Consider the following 9,118-nt stretch of genomic DNA (forward strand, 5'->3'; position numbering starts at 1 on the left):
GTGATCGCCGACATGCAAGCCACCCATCATGGAGAGAATAGTGAGAGAGCGAGCCACCAAAAAGAGAGTGAGCGCCACAAGCCCAAATTGAGTCCTTCCATGATGAGCGACAAGAAGCACTTAGTCCTATTTGCCACCAAATGTGAGATGAGAGAAGTGTGTGAGAACCCATCTAATGTTATGCACTATGTCCTTTTGTGCAAGGACGAGGCACCAAAAGCTATCACCTCTCACGATCTACCTTTAGTGTTTTCTTCTCTAATCCAGGAATTCCAAGATGTTTTCCCCGACGAGCTACCTCCGAGTCTACCTCCACTACGAGGCATCGAGCACCGCATCGACCTCATCCCCGAAGCACCACTTCCAAACAAGGCTCCCTACCGAGTCACCCCCGAAGAAACCAAAGAAATACAAAGGCAAGTAAAGCATCTCATAGATCATGGACATCTGCGTGAATGTTTGAGTCCTTTTGCCGTACCGGTCATTCTTGTGCCAAAAAGAGACAGTAGCGTTCGCATGTGTTCCGATTGTAGACCCATCAATGCTATCACCGTTCGCAATAGGTACCCCATACCATGCCTTGATGATATGCTTGACGAACTTAGCGGTGCCACTATTTTTTCCAAAATCGATCTCAAAAGTGGTTACTATCAAATCCGCATACAAGATGGTGATGAATGGAAAACCGCTTTCAAAACTAAGTTTGGTTTGTATGAGTGGTTAGTCATGCCTATGGGTTTATCCGAAGCACCCGGTACTTTCATGCGTCTTATGCATTATGTGTTTCGCCCTTACATCGGTGAGTTTGTTGTGGTCTACTTCGACGATATCCTTGTTTTTAGAAAATCTCTCAAAGAGCATGTCACCCACCTTCGCACCATGCTCCAAACTCTTCGAAAAGAGTGTCTTTATGCTAATATGGAAAAATGCCTTTTTGGCGTTGATAAGCTTGTTTTCTTGGGTTTTGTAGTATCTTCCAAGGGTGTTCATGTTGATGAATCTAAGATCAATGCTATTAAAACTTGGCCCCAACTAACCAATTTGCAACAAGTGCACAGTTTTCTTGGTTTAGCCGGTTTCTACTATAGATTTGTGAAGGATTTTAGCACTATTGCATCTCCTTTACATGCTTTGAGCAAGAAGAATGCACCCTTTGTTTGGGGACCATCGCAAGATAGTGCATTCAATGAGCTTAAGAATTTTCTTACTCATGCTCCAGTGCTTGCATTACCCAACTTTGACAAACCATTTGAAATTCATTGTGATGCTAGTGGTAATGGCATACGAGGTGCGTTAACGCAAGAGAAGCGCCCCATAGCATAGTTCAGTGAGAAACTTTCCGAAGCGCAACTCAATTATCCTATCTATGACAAAGAGCGATATGCTTTAGTGCGAATTTTGCATGTATGGGAACATTACCTTCGCCCTCATGAATTTATCATCCATATCGATCATGAAACGCTTAAATATCTTAAGGGTCAAACTAAGTTGAACAAGCGTCATGCTAAGTGGAGTGAATTTATTGAATCTTTTCCTTATGTCATCAAGTATATTAAAGGTAAGGAAAATGTTGTGGCGGATGCGCTTTCCCGTATATGCATGCTTGTTACTCAATTTGAATTGAATGTCATTGGCTTTGAGCACATAAACGACTTGTATGAGCATGATCCTACTTTTGCCATTCCTTATGCCAAATGTTTGACGCATACTTCTTGGGAACGCTATTACATCAAAGATGGTTATCTTATGTGAGCTAGCAAACTTTGCATCCCGGAGTCTTCTCTTCGTTTGCTGCTTTTGCAAGAATCTCATGGAGGAGGGCTAATGGGACAGTTTGGGCGCGACAAGACCCTTGCTACGCTCTCCAAGAACTACTTTTGGCCTAAGATGTTCCGCGACCTCAACTGCTTCACCTACCGATGCTCTACATGTCGCAAAGCTAAGTCTAAAGCTAAATCTCATGGACTATATATGCCTCTTCCAATTGCGTATCAACCATGGGAATATATTAGCATGGATTTTGTCCTTGGTTTACCTAGAACTAGAAATGGCAAGGATTCAGCGTGTTGTTGTTGTCGATCGGTTCTCCAAAATGGCTTATTTCATTCCTTGCAACAAGATGATGTTTCACATGTTGCAAATTTGTTTAGTAGGGAAATCTTGCGACTACATGGAGTGCCAAAGACGATTGTCTCAGACCATGACGTCAAGTTCTTGAGTTACTTTTGGAAGAGCTTGTGCGCCATGCTCGGAATCAAGCTTTTGTTCTCTTCGGCATACCATCCTCAAACCGACGGCCAAACGGAGGTGATGAACCATACACTCTCCACTCTATGACACGTGTTGATAAAGAAGAACATCAAGGAGTGGGAGGAGTACCTACCTATGGCCGAGTACACCTACAACCGTGCAAGATATTCCACTACCGGCAAGTCCCCCTTCGAGGTCGTCTATGGCTTCAACCCGTTCACCCCATTGGACATTCTTCCTCTACCACTACAAGAGCGCACAAACATGGACGCGAGTGCCCGAGTCAACTACCTCAAGAAGATGCATGAAGATACAAGGCACACCATCGAGCGCCAAGTACAATGACTCGCGACCAAGCTCAACGTCAACAAGCAACCCATGATATTCAACAATGGAGATCTTGTGTGGCTACACCTTCGCAAGGACCGCTTCCCCAACGAACGCAAGTCCAAACTTCTACCACGAGCCGATGGACCCTTCAAGGTGCTTGCACGCTACAACAACAACGCCTACAAGATCGACATCCCACGCGACAAGTACTCCATGAGCGACATCTTCAACGTCAAAGATCTCTCCCCATACCATGGTGATGAGGATTTTGATCCGAGGTCGGATCTTTCCCAAGGGAGGGGAGATGATGCGGAGCATCCTACGGTCATCCCCATGGACCTACCATCGTCTCATCAAGAGCCAAGAGGACCTATGACACGAGCACGAGCTAGAGCTCTCGAGAACGAGGTGACTTCCTTCCTTAGTGATATCACATATGATCCACTCGAGACATGGCTACTGCCTAAGTCCGATATGCTCTGCATGATTAGGTGTCAAGAGGACCCTCCCGGAGATGCTCATGAAGACGGACAAGCCGCCAAGTTCACGAACGAGGAGAACCAACGGAAGGAGTCAAGTGCAACTCCCAGGACCCGGACATACGGCCCCTGGAAACGTCACCAGCGCCAAGGAGCCAGCGGCCAAGCCTACAGGCCCCGGACATCAGGCCCGACCGCCCGGACATCCGGCCTCCGCCCGGAAATCCGGCGCCCGTCACAGAATGTACCCGAAGCTGAACCACTTCAGCCTGGACATCCGGCCAATGGCCCGGACATCCGGGCCGTCCCGAGCTCTCGGACATCCGGCCCCTCGCCCGGACATCCGGACCCCGCCTATGCAAAGAGCATCCAGGCCATCACCGCCAGCCCGGACATCCGGCCCCTCCAGCCCAGACATCCGGCACCTCGCGAAGGCCCGGACATCCGGCCCGTCGCCCGGACATCCGGCCTCCCCTGTCTGTGCACAGTGTAAGGGTCGAGGCCCATGTACCCCCTTCGTCCACCTAGACTATATATACTCCCCCATCTCCCTCTTTCTAGGGTTAGCATTAGTTTAGCTCATATGTGAGATAGAGCATTGCTCATCCATACGGATCTGCTCCATGAGAGAGATCACGGCCCCTCTACGGAGACGATCCACATTGGATTCAGGACCCCCTCTTGGGTGGCCCCATCAAGACCTCCTCACGGAGAAGAACCGGTTACCCTTTGTATAGTCCGTTGTTGACTTTGGATCGTGTATCTCCCCTTGTGTTTCGAGGATCTAGCATATGTGTGACTATATCTTGTTGGTTTTGAGAGTTCCACTTGTGTTTTCCCTCATTTTCCCCTCGTGTTCTTCGTGTTCTTAGTTGGGATCCGCTCCTTTCGTGAAAGATCGGCCGTATAGGGTTCCACCCTACATCAGTCTGTATGCGGTTTTCGGTTCGGGCATGGTTATGCTTGTCGCGCTAGGCTTGATAGCCGTCTTCTCGCGCCGGGGCATGCCCCCGCGATCTGTAGATTGATCTGGTCTGACCTGCTTTGTTCTCCAAGTCTTGTCGTAGGTCATATGTGTATCCCCGAGCTGTCGTTTCTCTGCTTTTACGGCGAGGTGGTGCGGGCTGGTGTTCGGCTTGAGTTGCCGTTCTGTCCTGGCCACGTGGTGGTCGATCGGGTCCATCAGCCGCATTACACGCGGGTGGTATGAGCTCCAGCGCCCCATCATCGAATTGGGGTAGCAGCTTACGCTTTAGGTAACTCTTTTTTGGGCGCACGAGGCAGTATTCTTCTGCTGCCAGGACATTAGTCCATCTATTGTTGAGCAGATCTTGGTCAGCTTGAAGCTTCTGCTATTTCTTTTTTAGGCTTCTTGCTGTGGCTATTAGCCGGCGCTTAAAACGCTCTTGTTCGAGGGGTTCCTCTAGCACGATAAAGTCTTCATCGCCGAGGCTCACGTCGTCCTCGAAGAGTGGTAGATAGTTCCTATCCTCCGAGTCTTTGTTCCCTACTTGCTCGTCAAGGTCGACTTGCCCGTCCTCCCGACCATGTTGTTCGAATGTTGGTTCGATGGGGTCTTCTTGGTCTTCGGAGTTCTACGGGGTATCATTGTTTCCGGTGCCGGTATTGCTGTCTTTTTCGTGACGCGATTTAGAGCGGCGCCGCTGACGTTGACGTTTCGGTGGTATCTCAGGAGGTTTATCCTCGACTGGGTCCTTCTCCTCATCTCCGTCGCCTTCTTTAGGTGTGTCCACCATGTACACGTCGTATGAGGAAGTGGCCGTCCAGCGTCCGGTGAACGGCGGGTTTTGGGCCTACTCTCATGCATCGTCATCCATACCGTCGATGTCTTCGGAAGCGTAATCGAGCATGTCGGTTAGATCCTCGATAGTGGCTATAAAGTGGGTGGTGGGTGGGAAGTAAAATTCCCTATTTTCAGCCCCTAGTCCGGGCTAGGCGCAATTCGAAAGCGTTTCCTCTGTGATGGTGAGGGATCACATTAAGTCCAAAGCCTCGTTTAAGAGCAAGGTCTGGGCGGGGACAGAAGTTTCCGGGCCGAGCTCGCATGACGCGGACTTCCAGGGTTCGGAGTTAGTGTCAGGAGAAGAGTCCGGCTTTGTAATGATTGCCAGAGACGCTATTCTCTCCGGTTTTTCGGTGTTGAGTGTTAAGGCCACAGAGAGTCCGGCGGGCTCTAGACTCCCGTCTTCGGACCTGGTGACGTGCTATGGATCTGAGGCCGGAGCGGTGATTGGGGCCACGAAACCTTGTAAGATCAAGTCTCCTCGGATATCAGGGACACAGTTCAGATTTCTGAATCTGATCTGGTGACCAGGGGCGTAGTTGTCGATCTGCTCTAGGTGGCCAACCGAGTTGGCACGCAGTGCGAAGCCGCCGAATACAAAGATCTGGTCGGGGAGGAAAATCTCCTTCGCGGCAGCATTGTTGTAGATGATTGATGGAGCCATGGAGCCTTTCAACGACGTCACAGTGGAACTCTCAATGAAAGCACCAATGTTGGTGTCAAAACCGGCAGATCTCAGGTGGGGGGTCCCGAACTGTGCGTCTAAGGATCGAGGGTAACAGGAGGCAGGGGACGCGATGTTTACCCAGGTTCGGGCCCTCTTGATGGAGGTAATACCCTACTTCCTGCTTGATTGACTTTGATGAGTATAGGGGTTACAAGAGTTGATCTACCTCGAGATCATAATGGCTAAACCCTAGAGGTCTAGCCTGTATGATTACGATTGCCTCTACAGACTAAACCCTCCGATTTATATAGACACCGGAGGGGGCCAGGGTTGTACAGAGTCGGTTTACAGAGAAAGGAATCTTCATATCCGAATGCCAAACTTTCCATCCACGCAAAAGAGAGTCCCATCCGGACATGGGGGAAGGCCTTCTATCTTGTATCTTCACGGCCCATCTGTCCGGCCCACGTCACATCGCCCGGACATCCGAGGACCCCATAATCCAGGACTCCCTCATCGGTCCCTCACGGTGGAGTAGATCTGGATGGATGAGCGAGGCTCTATCTCACATATGATGATGCAGAGCATCCTATGGACATCACCATGCCAAGAGTCCGTTCGGCGAGTGACACGTGCGACATCTACTTCACATACACAAAGGTGAATCATCTCCTTTACACGTGCTCACTTGACACCTTCGAGGATGGTATACTACTTGACACTCCACTCGTGTGCATGCATAGGTATTGTCGGAACACTACGGACGACGAGGAGAAGTGCAAGGGCCAAGGAACAACTACACCATCCGCGAGGGAAGCCTGGAAGCGACAACGGAAGAAGACGGAGCTGTTGAAGCTACAACGGCCGGACATCCGGGCCATAGGCCGGACATCCGGCGCCTGGGCAGCCGCGCAAGAACTGCCCCAACGGACGGCCAACGGCATCAGCGGCTGGACATCCGGCCCGTGTGCCCGGACATCCGGCGCCCCGCCAACTCCTGGACATACGACCTCTTCCCTGGGAATCCCGCATCGATGACAGAACGCACCAGAAGTTTGGCCACTTCAGCCCGGACATCCGGCCCAAGCCCCGGACATCCGGCACCTGCGCGTGCACAGCCGGGCCAGAGGCCCATGTATTGCCTCCTCACTTACCCCTTTGTGGCCTTAGACTATATATACTCCTCCACCTCCTCCTGGTTAGGGTCAGCAAAGGATTAGCTCATTTGAGATAGAGCTTTGCTCATCCATTACGGATATACTCCATGAGAGAGATCGCGGCCCCTCTACGGAGAAGATCCTCCTTGGATTCAAGACCCCCTCTTGGGTGGCCCCCTTCAAGACCTCCTCATGGAGATGAACCTTACCTTGTATCTTTCCCTTTGTTGTTCATGTACCTTGTGGATCTTGTGTGTTTGATTGTCTAGTGGATGTGTGATTGGACTTGTTCTTCAGTGCTTCCCCTTGTGATTTCTCTCCGTTCTTCCCTGTGTTCTTCGTGTGCTTAGTTGGGATTCGCTCCTTTCACGAAAGATCGGCCGTATAGGGTTCCACCCTACATCATCTTGGATCAAAGCAAGGTTGATCACGAATTTGGAGCCCCTACCCCTCTTTTTCTAGCTTGATTTTGTCCCAAATTCGAAAATTCCCCACAAGAATAGCCCTCCAATTTTTTTTGTGATTTTTTAGTTTGATGATGTTTTGTTGATTTTGATCCATTGATTTTCTTGGTTTCAAGTGGATCTAGCATCTCCCCAAGTTTTCCCACTTTCCATTCACAAAATCCGTCAAATGTTGCCCCCGAAATCATCCATCTCTGCCCCAAATCGAGTTTCGAAGTCCAAATCCCGATCTGGAATTGTCGGGCCGGACATCCGGGCCCCAAGCCGGACATCCGGCTCCTAGAGCGCAAACTCGCGCAAGTTTCTGGACATCAGGTCACGGATATCCGGCCCCGACCCCGGATGTCCGACCCCTGGAGCATCAGCCTCCCGTGTTTCACCGTTTTGACCGTAACTTTCACATCTGGAGTCTGATTTTAGTGTTCTTTAGCTCTTTGAGTAGCTATTAACATCCTCTATCCATGTAGATAGGTTACATCACCATTTGACTCCATAAAAGTTTTGGCACTTTGGCATCTTTGCCTAGGGCTTCCACCATAACTTCCGCATAAACACCACCGACTTCCGCAACCTAACACATTTTGTTCCCCTTAGCATTTGTGGTTGTTTGAGTTGTGATTCGAGTCTCCTAAGGTGTTTCGGCTACTTAGGGATGGTTGCTTCTTCATCAACCACCACCATAACTTCTGCATAGGCTTGCCCACCATACACTTCCACCACCCCAACTTAACCCAAGTTCGTTTGTGTTGTGAGTTGTGTCTCCTAAGGTGTTTCAGCTACTTTGGGACCGTGCTTCCAACTCCGACACCGTGTATAGTCCATCACCTTACCCTCCATTTCCGCATTGCATCTCAAAACCCCATCATTGCACTTCCGCAATCCCATTGAGTTTCCGCAAAACCACCACCGCTTTCCGCTACCACCATTTGACATTTGACGTTTGAGATTTTGAGTTCGCGGTTTTTCTGTTTCCTAAGGTGTTTCGGCTACTTAGGGACGAGTCTCCATCATCTTGATATCTCCATCAAGATCACTGCAACTCATCATCGCCTCAAGTTCGTCATCGACTTTGACCACTTCACCATCATCCGTCTGTGGCTTACAAACGAGAAACCTTCGACGGTAACCTCCATATCATCTTGGTATCGTGGTATCCCTCCATTGTATACCCCCTTTCCTTTGCATTGTTAACACCTAGCCCATTTTGCGTCACTTGCCTATCGAGACTAGCCTTTGAGTATTGTCGGCAAAGTTACTTGTCCACATTAGTGATCTACACCTTCCATTGCATACATACCATATCATATTGGTATCATATCATCCCTTGTGTCACAAGTTTGTTCCCGCATATACACAATTGCTATCTTGGTTTGTGCATTTCGCAAAGTGGCCATACAAAAAAAGGAATAATCTTTTAAGCAAAGAAAAAGAGAGCAAAGAGCTTGTAAGAAATAGCCATAGCATCATACCACATTGCATAAGATTGTCATATCCGATCATCTTGGATCATCTTGAGAGAAACACCGAGAACCATACATAGCATAGCATACTTGGGATACAAAGCTTATCCATTTTGCATCTTATAGGTTGTGCACAAGTGTCGTATCCGCCTATTGAGCAATCCTGCTAGCGTCTCTCTTGATTTGTGCAACACGAGCGTTTTCCGTGGATTCCACATTTTGTGCTCATTCCTTGGTTGCACGACCCCATTTATCTACCCGTGTGTGTTTTCGTGTGCCACATATTGCTATTGGTCTACTTGTTTCAGTTGCGAATTTGTGAATCTCTGTCAACATTATTGACTCTTGCTAACATTTTGCATTAAATATTTGTGCCACTATCCTCACCGAGCTACTCCATAAGCTTTAGTTTGTAGGTGTGAGTGAACAAGTCCGGTACTAATTCCACTATTCTTTCATCTCACATTGAGTGAAACGGGATACGTCCTCAACTTTGGGAAAAGGTAA

This window comes from Triticum aestivum, chromosome 2D (assembly GCF_018294505.1).
Source record: "Triticum aestivum cultivar Chinese Spring chromosome 2D, IWGSC CS RefSeq v2.1, whole genome shotgun sequence".
Classification (NCBI taxonomy): Eukaryota; Viridiplantae; Streptophyta; class Magnoliopsida; order Poales; family Poaceae; genus Triticum; species Triticum aestivum.